Below are 13,283 nucleotides of genomic sequence, written 5' to 3'. Positions count from 1 at the left end.
TTAATTTTACACTGACGGCCTTTGCCGTGTGTTTCTATAGTTTTCTCTCGCGAGCCTGTTCTTCTGCGTGATCCGCCTCCGGGCAAATTGATATTTAGACGAGGTTGTAGTAATTAAAGTGGAGGAACATTGGCAAGATCCACCGTACGACTTTCCATTATTTTTTCCCCAGTAATATCTTTAACACAATTGTACTACTTCTGTATTTCCACTCTCTACCTTTCTATTTGCCTTTTTTTTTTTTTTACAGAGAACTATGAAATTCAATTAACGTTCGAATTGATGGAAAATTTTTGTTACACGCGCGCAGCGATTGTGTTTTTCGCTGTCCAATCTGAGTTTGATTTGTTGGATGAATCTTTTTTTGGCTTCATTTGATTGAAGTCAGCCTTTTAGATTTATTTTATTCCACTAGATTTTGGCATTAATTAGATGTGATTCTAAATTAAAAGTGCGGTGTATGTCGGATTTTCTTTTAAAAATCGTGGCATCTTTTGCTATTACTATTACTTTTACTATTATTGTAATAATATTTATTTTGCTTTTAAAAATACAGTGAGTTTATTTGATGATTTTTGCTCGATAGTTTTAAATTACTCGAAAATTACGTGCTACATGAAAAATTGTGTAATTTTGAAGATAATGGAGTAAAGCAATTAGTTTTTTTATTAATTAATTTCCTTGCTAAGATATTAAGTGGAATTTTCAATACTTTTTTTTTATCATGCCATAACGCGTGAAGTAATTGTGTCATTATAACACAGGAGAAAAATTTTTTGTATCAATAATACAAGTGAAAAGTTTGCACGCGAAGTATTCGTTGTAATATTACCTATGGCTAATAGGAAAACTAAAAACAATACCAGTTTAAATTGATATAGTTTCTTTTTTTGATGAAAGCTTCATAGTTATTAATTCTCATAGAAAATAGAGTTCAATTAGAGTTTCTAAGATCGTTTACTGTATGCGAGATTTGCTTTAATATATTTTTGCTTTACAGGGAAATGAAAAAATAAATTTAAATGGAATACTTTTCAAATTGATTTCAATCATATCATCGTTAAAAAAAGAGCAAAAATCTTTCCTCTTTTTCAATTTGGAACGTAGAATATGTTTCATTTTGCAAAATAATATTTGCATACAAACTCTAAATTTTGCGGAGTTGAAGTTGGAATATTTTTTAACCAATCAATTTTCAATATAAATTAGATTGCACCGATTAGTGTAAAAGTGGAATATGATATTACAAAATGCTTCTATTTTTAAAACAATATACTATAACGATATACTACTTATAATAATAAAAAACGTCGAAGAAAATTTAAAGATTCGTTTAAATGGTAAATTTAGACGAATTTACGCGAATAAGAAGTCATTTATTTCTTTGAAACTGGATATTAATTACGTACGTATCTCGGTCATGAAATTAGCGCTTACAAAAAGCTGATGAGCATGGCTTCCGAGAAGTTAAATTTACAGTATACCACGCTGAACTAAGCAACGAGTAGTCAACGTGTTAAACGAATCAAGTACGTCAACCCATTAAATAACGCTGTCACAGACACTCCTCTTCTCCATTACCAAAATTTTTTCCACAAAACACTCTACTGCCCCGCAATTCGCTCACTCTATCCGAATGTCGCTTATGCGCGCTTAGATCTACAATTCAATTTCAGTAGCGGCGGATGAGTATACGCGTTACGAAGGATTTCACGTGCAGAATTCATAAAGTAAACGGATTATACCGTTGCCGAGGGTCGACGCGTTAAAATACATATTTGAATGTTGCGTTCGACCCTTAGCCGGAATAACGTTGCATAGTATATCAGCCGATGGCTCGTGGCACATCCCTTTTCGCCTCGTTTGCGAAAATATCGGGCAACGGAGAAAGGCGAAGACCTTCGATCTCTCGTCCGGAATCGCAACTCTTGCTCCGGATACCCCAGGGATAAATTGTCTAACCCCTACCCTCGTCTCGTCTCTATCCCTAGCATACCAACATATTGCCAAATGGGAGTCGGTTAAGGTGTTCGATCCCGAAATTTGCATTTCCCTTCTTCTTTGTTCCATCGAAGATGGTGATGTAATGTTCTTCCAAAGCGAATATCGAGCAGAGCAATGAAGGAGGGCCATTGAATTTTCGAGGACCGCTTAAGCGGCTCGGTCGAAACGAAATTCGCGAAGCATCCTAGATACCCCAGGTTCCATCGTGCGTGTTTGCATGCGAGTATGTGTAATAAATTCCATCCTGAATGTCTATGTACGAGTTTGGAACTTGTGATTTGTAGTTGGCGACAAGGAAAATGAAAGTTTAATATATCGATTGGAGAAAATAAACGTTGAATTTCTGTTTCACCACCATTAAATCGTTCTTATTCTTTTGTATTTCATTCTTCGTCGTAGCTTCACTACTAATCTCGTTCATTCGTTCCTACTTTTAGAACGAGGAGGCTTTACAGATAATTTATTCATTATTACTTTGAGAAATTTCAAGTCATTCAGAAAGGTACTAAATTTGGATATTTTATTCCTTGGAACAGTATTAGCTACTAAAATATAGAAATGAATCAAATTCTAAGATGGAATATTGAATTATTTATTCAATCCAAATTAAAGGACTGTCTAGACTATATCGTTTTAAAATCTAATTCGAGACGTAACAAAGGAAATTCTAATTTTTACAAATTGAAATATATAGCAGGTGTTACAAAAAAAGACTAAATGAGAAAGTGAGATGATAAACGATGTACATATTTGTTTACCTATAGAAGCAGATCAAAGAATTATAAAATATTATGCGGATATTATTTTAGCATTTACAATTTTCTTTCATCTTGCTCTGTATAGAATTTATCCCTTCCTTTAAAAAAAGTATCATTTTTCATTTTTCTGTCATTTACAATGGCTACAAAGACAATTTGATACTATAAAAATAAAATATAGAATTTGATACAAAGAGAGCTTCATTGGAAAATATCTCTTCAAAAATCAAATATATTAAATCACACTTCAAAGAGTGACCACGATGAAGATGAAACCGTCAAATTATATATTATACGTATCATGGAATGATCGAGCTGTCTATGTCGCGTTACCTTTATCCTCTTTCGACGTGGACAACTGAAAATCGGACAGCGATTAAGCGAGGTTTCGGCTTAACAGGTTTAGATTCGAGTTGCTTAAAAATATAACCAGCCGGCTGACGGTATTAGCGGTCTAGTCGCGGGACGATACGAACCGTGCGAAACGAAATTACTTCGCCTGTTAGGCCAACATGCTTATGGATAACAGGCTGTCAACGTGCAAACCGTTCTGGCCGAACATGGAGACACATTGTCACCGGAGAGACGCGTGGCCGCGCGCAAACGGGTCACGTAGCTGGAACGATTATCGACAGATTTTCCGAAAACAGCTGCAAAGCTGACAGAGCCTCACGATTATATTCAATTAATTACTGTGACCAGAATATTTTGTGTAGAATTTGTGGTTATTTCTAGATGAATGTTACTGAAGCTTTGACAATGTTCTGAGATTTGAGAATATTTCAGTTATTTAAAATTATCCTAGATCACTATGTAACAGAGAAAGAAGCATAGATTTTTGAAGAGCACGTGGCAGCTTCCGCAGTCGGTTTATAATGCTTTCTTTGCAAAAAAAGGTGGTTTAAGAACCCTTCTCTTTATTTGCCCTTCTATGAGGGTTGAAAAAACGCCAGAAACAAGAGTTTGCGTATAAAGCACAGAGGTGGTTAATTAACGCGCCCTGTTATCGCTATGGGAAAAATAGAAGCTGAATTGTGAAGTTAAGACACAACTGTTAATCTACTTACTTATTAAAGTATCAATTAGCCTATATATTGTAATGGACGTCCCTTTTTTATTTGTATATTTAGTATCCGTTATTGAATTATTTTCAGTAATACTTTCTAACTTACTAAAATTTGTTTTTATTCTTGTTAGATCAATAAGAGCATTCACGAAGAACTATAAAAAGTTTTACTACGATCAAACTGTGATTGTTTATGCAAATTCATATTTTTGTATACGTCGATAAGAAGAAGAATTTGAATAAAAGCGTACTTGACCTTCTAATTGTTGTAATATGTATTTTAATTTTGACATTCTATACGTATAGTTTGCATTTATATATTTTCATTCGCGAATGTCTTCAAATATTTATAATTATCATAAATGCATAAAAATCCACAGCTTAATCATTACAAATTATTAGACCATAGCCTTACTTAACTGTTTTTATTCTCCCTTCACTATGCTAGATTAATATTTATGATTTTCGTACATCCTATCTCATTTTTATTAATCAAACGTAATTGCTGAGTTCAGACTCATATTCCTCTGCAAAATATATTTTATTCCAATTTCTGATTTCTTCTCGTTACATCAGTTTCGTAATTGTACCACCTGTTACCCATAACATCCTGTTTAAATAACGTCACTGTGAAGCACGTTTGACCATGGTTCGCAAGCCCTGAAAGCGGCTACGGCTTGCCTATAAAAGCGCACACATATTACGTGATTCCCAGTGCATCGCTGGTAAACACATTCGTGTAAGTGCGTATTCAAAAGGAAGCGGACCGGAAACCAACATAGATGACACTCGTGTACGTTTAAGGCGATCTTAAGCTGTGTGTCTGTAAACTCACGTTCAATCTTTTCCTCTCTTTACTAACGACGTAGAAGAGGAAAAATGACAAGTAGTAAAAAAGGAAAAAATGCGATAGAAACTGGTTTATCCGCGCTTCATTTATATCAACTACCTTTCAGCTTTTAATATACGAAGTTACAGATGAACCGCTATTATCCAAACTTTGGTCGAACGTAACTTCATGTGCGACAGGTTTTTCAAAAAGTTCGTAGTATTTTTATTATGAACTTCTATCAAATAACAAGATATTTAATTAATGAAGCATTTAAAATTCGTTAATGAAAGGAACTTCTGTTTTTCAGTGTTGAATTTCGTATATTCACGAAGAGCAAGTAACAAATTTTGAGTCTCAGTCGTAATATTCAACTCTATCTGTCCCATTCGTTATGCAGTATAGATTCGCTATTATCCATCACGATCTGCACGAAACTTACTCGAAACTTATAGAGAGGAAATTAAACGCTTAAGAAACCTATAGAAGCTATTCGAAGCAATTCCTTAACAAACATACGAGTTTCTATGTTACTACTATAGAAAAATAAATTAAAGAGGAAAGGAAAAATCTGCTTTTTCTTTTTTTCGACGATAGAGAAACGTACAGGAGAAAGTTGCGTAGGCAGAAGGGGAAAGAGTGTTAATAGAAAGACGAAGAGGCGAGTCTACGCTGTCTTAGATGCCAGATAGCGGGTTTATGGAAATTCTTTGCGGTCGAGAGCACGCCTAATGCTCTGAATAATATTCCGCGCAGGCTGGGCTACGCGGGCTAAAACATGCGGCCACCCTTCACGAGTTTGCGCGATAATTGATGATCTTTTTATTCTGCTTGCACGATGCACCTTATTACACCACCACTTCCCTTTGGCCCTTTACCTTTCGGTCAGATTGCAGCCAGCCTCGGCTTTATTTCAACGCGGCTTATTTATCTTCTACCCTTCTCCCCCTTTCGCCGTCTACTCCACCCTGTCCCGTATCCACGGTTTGCCCCATTATTCGCCGCAGACTCAGGTTTGTATATTACCGACGAGGCTAGCTAGAGCCGCTTTCCACCTTGAGAAATCCATGCGATTTCCATTTCACCGTAAGCAGCAGCTGTTGAATATTTTCATACGTTGCTTAATAATTCTCCGCCGATCGTCGTTTCGCGACCGCGCCACGCCGCGTATATTTACGACCCTGATATGCTGCATTTTGCTATTACTCCCTGAGATTTCTATCCAGGAGCTTAGAAAGTCTCGCAACGTTTCGATGATTCTGTAGATATTGATCCTTAACCCTGTTATTCCTGTAGCTTAGGTTATCGTGCAATATAGCAGATTTTGCTGATTTCTGTATCTATTGATATGAAATGATAAGCTTCGAAACGAAAGAATTTTTAAAATATATTTATTATATTAATGAGTAAGGAAGATTAATTTTTAAACACGAAAGAAATAAGGCAAATTAGCTATTGTTAGAGTCAAAGAGTGATACTAATATATATAGTGTTTAAAGACGTCATCAATGTCACTAGATTTCTAATACACATAAGGACTTTATATCTTAAATAACTGTAGTTAAAAATACATAGTACGTGCATATTGAAAAAATAATTTAAATATGGAAAAGCAGTATACTATGCATGGGTTTTGTATATCTTATATATTTAAATAAATTTCGGAGCTATGATGCTTTTGCTTTTTTTATTTATACCTTTGTAAAAGGTACGTTTTGATAAAGTGACTTGGAAAGTTGAAGAAACCGCCGAACAATGCAGTTACTTTTATAATTTTGTCTAATCTATTCATTATGATATGAAATATTATAACGTATATTATTTAGTAGCTTGTTAGAAATTAAGGAAGTAGAGAGAAGAAGATAGTAATCAGAATCTTAACGATATCGTTCATCCTGAATTCTTCGGCATTTTATTATACTGTCAAAGTGCAACGTAACTCTGATTCTTTCCAAATTTTTACTATTTTGCACTATGATATAAAATGTGTGGTATCTACTAAATATACAGTGATTGGTTGGAGATAGAGAAGAGAATTAAAAATTCAGTAATAATCTAATTCTACCGATTCCTCTATTTATGACACTAAATCGCTTAATCTCCTCGTAAAATCTTCCCTGCTCAATTCTCGAACTAATAAAATTTAAAGTCCCCGTCGAGCAATTAATTCTCGCGACGCACCTCACGCTTAGGGACGAGTTTCTCGAATTAGCTGGAATCCTCACGTCGCTTATGCTTATCAAAGCGATCGTAGCCGCATGAAAAGCGCAGTATTCAAATCAGATTGCCGTTAGTTTAAAGTTTAAGTGTATTAACGAAATCATGGCTTGTCCCTTTGATACTAACGCTTATTCATAAGTATTCAAATACTTACTGTCCTTGTACAGAATATAATACTTGATCTGGATTGTTAGGGAAATAATTAATCGATTATAATTTTCAATTTATTGTGAAATAATATAATTTACAAGGCTTTTGGAAAAAAGTAATAGATTAAGAATTGTATGTTCAAATTGATCGAGTCCATTTTTTATTCGCTTCTTAGTTTCGTTGCATAAGTGCGAGATTAATGTTCAATTCTAAACAAACGAGTGACTTAGTTCCATAAATATATTCATCGATAGAAGATGACATAGATAATAGAAAATTCTAAGGTAAGCTTAAAGAACAGCGTTTGCAACACCATCGCATTTCTGTATTTTTCAATTTATAGAATTTATCAATTTCGCTCCTGAGCGGTTCATATTATTATAATACTTCGATTTAGAATTCATAGAAAAAAATTAATGATGAATTAAACAATCCGAAGATTAAATCTAACTTATGGAATCATTTACTACGTGTCATTAAGTAACAAAACATAAAACACAACAAATTATAATAGAAGGAATATAACAGAATATCGAATTTGAACGTAATCTAAAACCTAGTAATATAGATATAAAAAATGATTAAAACGTAGATATAGGAAACATTTAACTTTAGTGTACTTGTGCGTAATTAGTAAGATTTAATTATGATATCGGCCATATGTCTATGATTTCTTTACAATCTAATGTTCCAAACGAAGTTTAATAATTTCCTAACAACATATCAGATGTACCTTGTCTTTCTCTAAATATCTCAGTAATTGTTAATCAAAACGACAAATCCAGACGTGAGAAACTATTTGGCCCGGAAATTATTCGATTCTTAATGAAAATTATTCGACTTCGTTATTCGAAAACTATTCGACTTGCTAACTTCGTTAGCAATAGTAAACTGTAATGAATTCATATGAGAATTGTGTTAATTTTAATGAAATCTTTTCTCCAAGTGTCCTAATAATTATAAATGACGACATACATACGTAAGAGGCTTTTTGTGCCTAGTATCTGGCAGCGATACCCGCCGGGCAATAATAAAACTTTCTGCTCTCGAGAACCTGTGTTCCCCTCATAGAGAGCAGCAGAAGACGGGAGAGAGAGAGAGAGAGAGAGAGAGGAACGGCGCACGAAACGCTTCAGATGAAAAAAGAACGGTAGATAGAGATCAACGGACAAAGTGTAGTAGAAAGAGAGAAAGAAAAGAATCACAGGGACCTTGGGTGGCGGGGGTTGAGCTAGGCGAGTACAAGAGTCGTGCAAATACGGAAGGGAAACGGATTTCTGTGGTAGGAGTGCTTGGGGCAAGGAGATCCTTGATGTACGAGACGTTTGTTTCGCGAGTCGGCCAACGACAGTTCAGCCGGTAAAGGGAAAGCCAAGATCGAACCAGCTTCGTGCACTTTGCGCTTTACGTGCGATAAATCCGGCTGACTTCCGGTAAGGAATAAGAATCGCGCCTTGACGTTCCATCAAGGAACCAAGAAACTAGAGGAAAAATGTATTCTCTTTGGCTTCTCGCTGTAACACGCCTGATACCTTGAGAAAGCTCCTGGATTAAGAAGTTTTCATGCTGCCAGATCACAGTCTGCCAATTAAACTGGAAACATCTTTGGGGAATATCGATATAAGTTTGGGAGTTAAGTTATTTATTACAAATCGTCAGAATTGGAATTTTGCTCGTTTAGTATGGCGAACAACAAATTATTATTATGTATGGAACACTAGTTGATTAATGTATTTGATTAATGGGAACGATCAATGAGAATTCACAGTTTCATATGGTTTGGAAGGTTCGTTTAAGTCACGATTGAAGTATTTTCTTCATTTATTTATTTGTTTAATATTTCAACGAGTGATTTAGCAGGAATTCGATGTTTCTCAATTCTCAATTGATATTATTAAATGAGAGTCGAAGCTTTTCAACGAGATTTTCACAGAATGATACTAGAAATATGAATATGAAAGAACATTTATTTGATATATATAGCTGGAAGTAACTTTCTAAAAGACGTTCAAGATTACATTCAGGATATTTAAAAAATTACCTCTTAAAAACTGTTAAATAAATATAAAAATTTTAGTTTATTTGAAAGCATCAGTACAATGAATGTGAGAAACTTTAGTTGCTTAGCAGTTACTGTAGCTGCATTTAAATTCATAATAACGATAAGGACGTCAAATCAAAGGTATTTCAAGATATCTTTGTAAAATCTGAAATTTAAAAATGCAGGCTTCCTTCACAGGTTTGTCCGTTCAGGCTAAACATTTTAGAATTTCTTGTTGGAAGGAACTTCGCTTCTACAGTGACTTTGTAAAATGTATGTTCTTGTAGAATAGTAGAGCGTACCTGCATGGTGAAATTTAAATCCCGTTTTTCACATATGTCCACTTGTAGTACGGCAATCTTACTACATAAAAGAAACAGTAGGATAACGACGGTGCTTTGAGACTGTGGTTAAATTTAAAATTTTACTATACTCACGAAGCGCCCTTTACATTAATAACTTAACCTTATTATACTTTCTTCGTCAGAGGAATATAAACTAAAATTTTTAGAATGCAAATTTTGGGATAATAATAAAATAGAAGTTGTACTTGATTAGAATTTTGTATTATTTGGATTGAAAGTTATAGGGACCAATAATTGTGATAAACTGATTAGTACTAACACAATGATATAAATTGTAATAGCACAATAATAAGAAAAAATAAGACATAAAAAATGTATTATAGGTATTTTGCTATGTAATCTTTAATTTATAGGACGTTATAGAAGGTTAAAGAATAATCAAAATATTATTATCTGAAACAATTAATAATCTGTACAGTAATTTTACAATTGCAATACTATTCAAATAATTCCTAAATAAAATTATTAATTGTATCCATTATAAAACAAATTACACTTCAAATGTAACCATACGAATTATTCAATATAAAAATAGTAGACATACTATTATCTAATAAAATTAGTTGTTAACGCAATAATATAATAGCAGCATTAATAGCAGTATCAATAAAAGTCCTAAATAAAATTAGAACACATTAAAGAATGAATCACATATGAAATAATAATACATCTGAATTAATTACAGAACTGAATACATATGATATAACTATACAAGACACTTAATTCAAACAATTTCATGTATTTATTTCTTTCCACACATGCTCGACATCGATTCCTCCTCTAGTTACGATATTACAAAAGATCAATGACAGCTGTGTTTAATTGTCAGCCGAGCGATTGGACATGCTTGCAAAGTAAGAGAGCCACATATAATGAACAGGAGATATTCGTTTACCATGCACTTATCCGCTGGCTTCTTTGACGAAGAAAGGATGAATGATCCTTAATGTCGACGAGGAACAGGAATCAAGCGTGCTGGATGATCGTAATTATTTTTTATCGATCATTCCGGTCGTGGGCATGGAATGTTTCAGCGTTGCCGAAGAAAATGAAGGCGTACCGGTTCCTGCTTGAAAATTTATGGACTGCCCGCCTGATGGAGACTCATGTTTTATGAATGATCGCAACTTCGATGCAGCAGCATCCGACATCATTGCGGATGAATGGAGAAAACTCGAGAACTTCGTGGATGATTTCGTAACGTTCTCTCATAAAGAAGACTGTTCAATCGACTAGGGTAATTTATATCGGCGAGTGGAGATACTAGACCGATTCCAAATTATTCCCGATTCTCCTGATCGGCGAAGCCGATTCTCTTATTTTCATTTAAATAACATAGACACGAGATACGTTTCTTTGTTTCGATTGCGATACTTGGTCCAAAGTTCGGAGGATAGATTGGACGATGAGAGAGAATATTCTTTACAGTTTGTTTTCTTTGATTCTTTTGTGTACTAGTTCTTTATGATCCTAGATAATGACACAGAACTAATGGAATTATTGGATATACAGAGAAAATAGGGAGAGATTAAAGTAAGAGTGTATGCTTATTCAAAATTTTGGATATGATATATGTAATGGGATGTCGATGTATTTGGAGCGATGTAAGTGAACGTACTCCTAGAAGTTTGTCTCAATTGAGCGAAAAAGATCGTAAAACAGAAAAGAATATTTAAAACAAATATACAATATACCCATTTTGTATTCATCATTATAGAATATACATTTTTAAGATATTCTATTTGAGATTAACCATTTTTCGCAATACTAGAAGCATCTAATAGCTTGATTCGAATTTCTGCTTATTACATGTTCTATAAATAACGCATTTTCATAATTTTCTGGTGCTATTACGGGACACAATACTATTTTCGATACTTTGTGTATCAATCAAACAACATAGCTTATTTTTGTTTTGAATATGGTTTATTTGCACGAAAATAATGCGGAGAATTGATGAAATTACAAGATAATCACGAGACCCATGTTACATAGTTGGTATTAAAGATAATATCAATATCGATGTTAATAATATATTGGAGGTAATTTCGATACTGGGGATAATAATAAATATATTGATGATATATTTGACCATCACGAAATGGGATTTATGTAATTAGCTGCTTACCGTTTGCATAGTTAATAGCTTCTTTTGTCGCTACATTGAAGAGGATTATTATGAATTTTTAAGAAGCTTTAAGGATATAAGGGTGGGATTTTATTTGCTCAAAGAGGCGTAAAAAGCTAATGAGCTGGAAATTCCGTTGCATGAACGGAACACTATAATCTAGTAATTTTCTAAAATTCTGTTTTACACAGTTTTTATAATGGCGGATAATAAGAATGGAAAATAGGAGAAACCACCTGAGAATTCAAATTCTTTTATTATATTTCTGTCTGTACAGTTGCGCAATTGCATCCTAATTACACCTTCGCTTATAGAGTAACGATTTTCCAATGTATTTCCAATTTTCATATGTATATTCAAAATGTATGAGTTGGTTGTTATCGATTAGAAAATCGGTAGGGAAATTAGAATTTTTAGTTTGATAATATTTAGAAATTGAGATGGCGAATTAATTATGTGGAATGACTACTTAAATATATAAAATGTTCATTATAGACAACGAATAAAATATATGTATTTCGATTAACTCATACAGATATTTCGGAGTTTGATGTATCACTTCTGTAGTAAATTGACTATATATTAAAATAGCGTTAATTTTCATCGGTTGAAGAGTGAACAATTAAAATTTTATCTTATGTATAAATTCATTCTTTTGCTCAATGATTAACATGTGCTGTGTATGTTAAATGATTAGATTTAGGACAAGTGAAATTTAAGCAGATTGGGGTAAGTTTAGCTGCGGATTACGTAAGTTAGATAGGATAGGCAGACCAAGATTTATTTAAATCGATTAAACCTCGATCACCTTAGACCTTGCGAAGATATTCGCTGGATCAAATTATTGATTAAAATTAATTATCATTGATATCCGATAGCATTGGTATCACTGTAGAAAACAGATACTCATATCGGTATTGATACTGATTTCAATTTACACTATGTGTATAATGAATTCATTAAATTTTGCAGGTCACTACTGAATTCGGTATGCAATATATAATTTTCGATATTACATGTATCGATACGTGAATATTTTTAATTTTCAAATTTAAATTCCCCGACATGTATCGATCAAAATTATTTTATTAGAATCATAAAATATGAATAAGTAATATAAATACATGGAAGTGTGCACTAGATGCTAAATGATACAAAATTTGTTAGAATTGAATCTAATTAATTGATATATGAATACAATTATAAATGTAACTACGAAACCAATACACCATTTCAAACAACTATGCCACCCACCCAACGTGCTTTAATAGCAATTTATAGAACATCAACACCACTGTTTTCCCAGTTTGCTGTCATAAAGGAACGAAATACGTGTACTCGAAACGAATAGGATGCCATGAGCGGGTAGAAAGCGTCACGTCTCGGTTGGTTTGATAGGACCGGTGTCGCGCATTCACGGCCACGTTTCCCAAGCCGCGTTACCTACAAAAATGTCCAAAGATATCCGCTTCGCTGTTCCTCTCGACAAATCCTATTAAATCCGGCCAGCAGTCCGCGGGGACGCCGGCAACGGAGCGCGACGTTAAGCGCGGGGTAAGTTCGACAAAATAGCGTCGACTCGAATTCAACTAGGCGCCGCGGCTCCGTTAATGGAACGATTGTCTCGAAAAATATTCATTTGAATTGACGACAGAGTCGCCTACGGCGCAATGAAATATAATTAGAGAGAAGGGAGAAACGCGAGTGAAAATGAGACAAGGA

Source organism: Bombus flavifrons, chromosome 9 (genome assembly GCF_040668555.2).
Source record: "Bombus flavifrons isolate JBK064 chromosome 9, iyBomFlav1_principal, whole genome shotgun sequence".
In the NCBI taxonomy this organism is placed as follows: domain Eukaryota; kingdom Metazoa; phylum Arthropoda; class Insecta; order Hymenoptera; family Apidae; genus Bombus; species Bombus flavifrons.
This window is presented reverse-complemented; position numbering follows the sequence as displayed.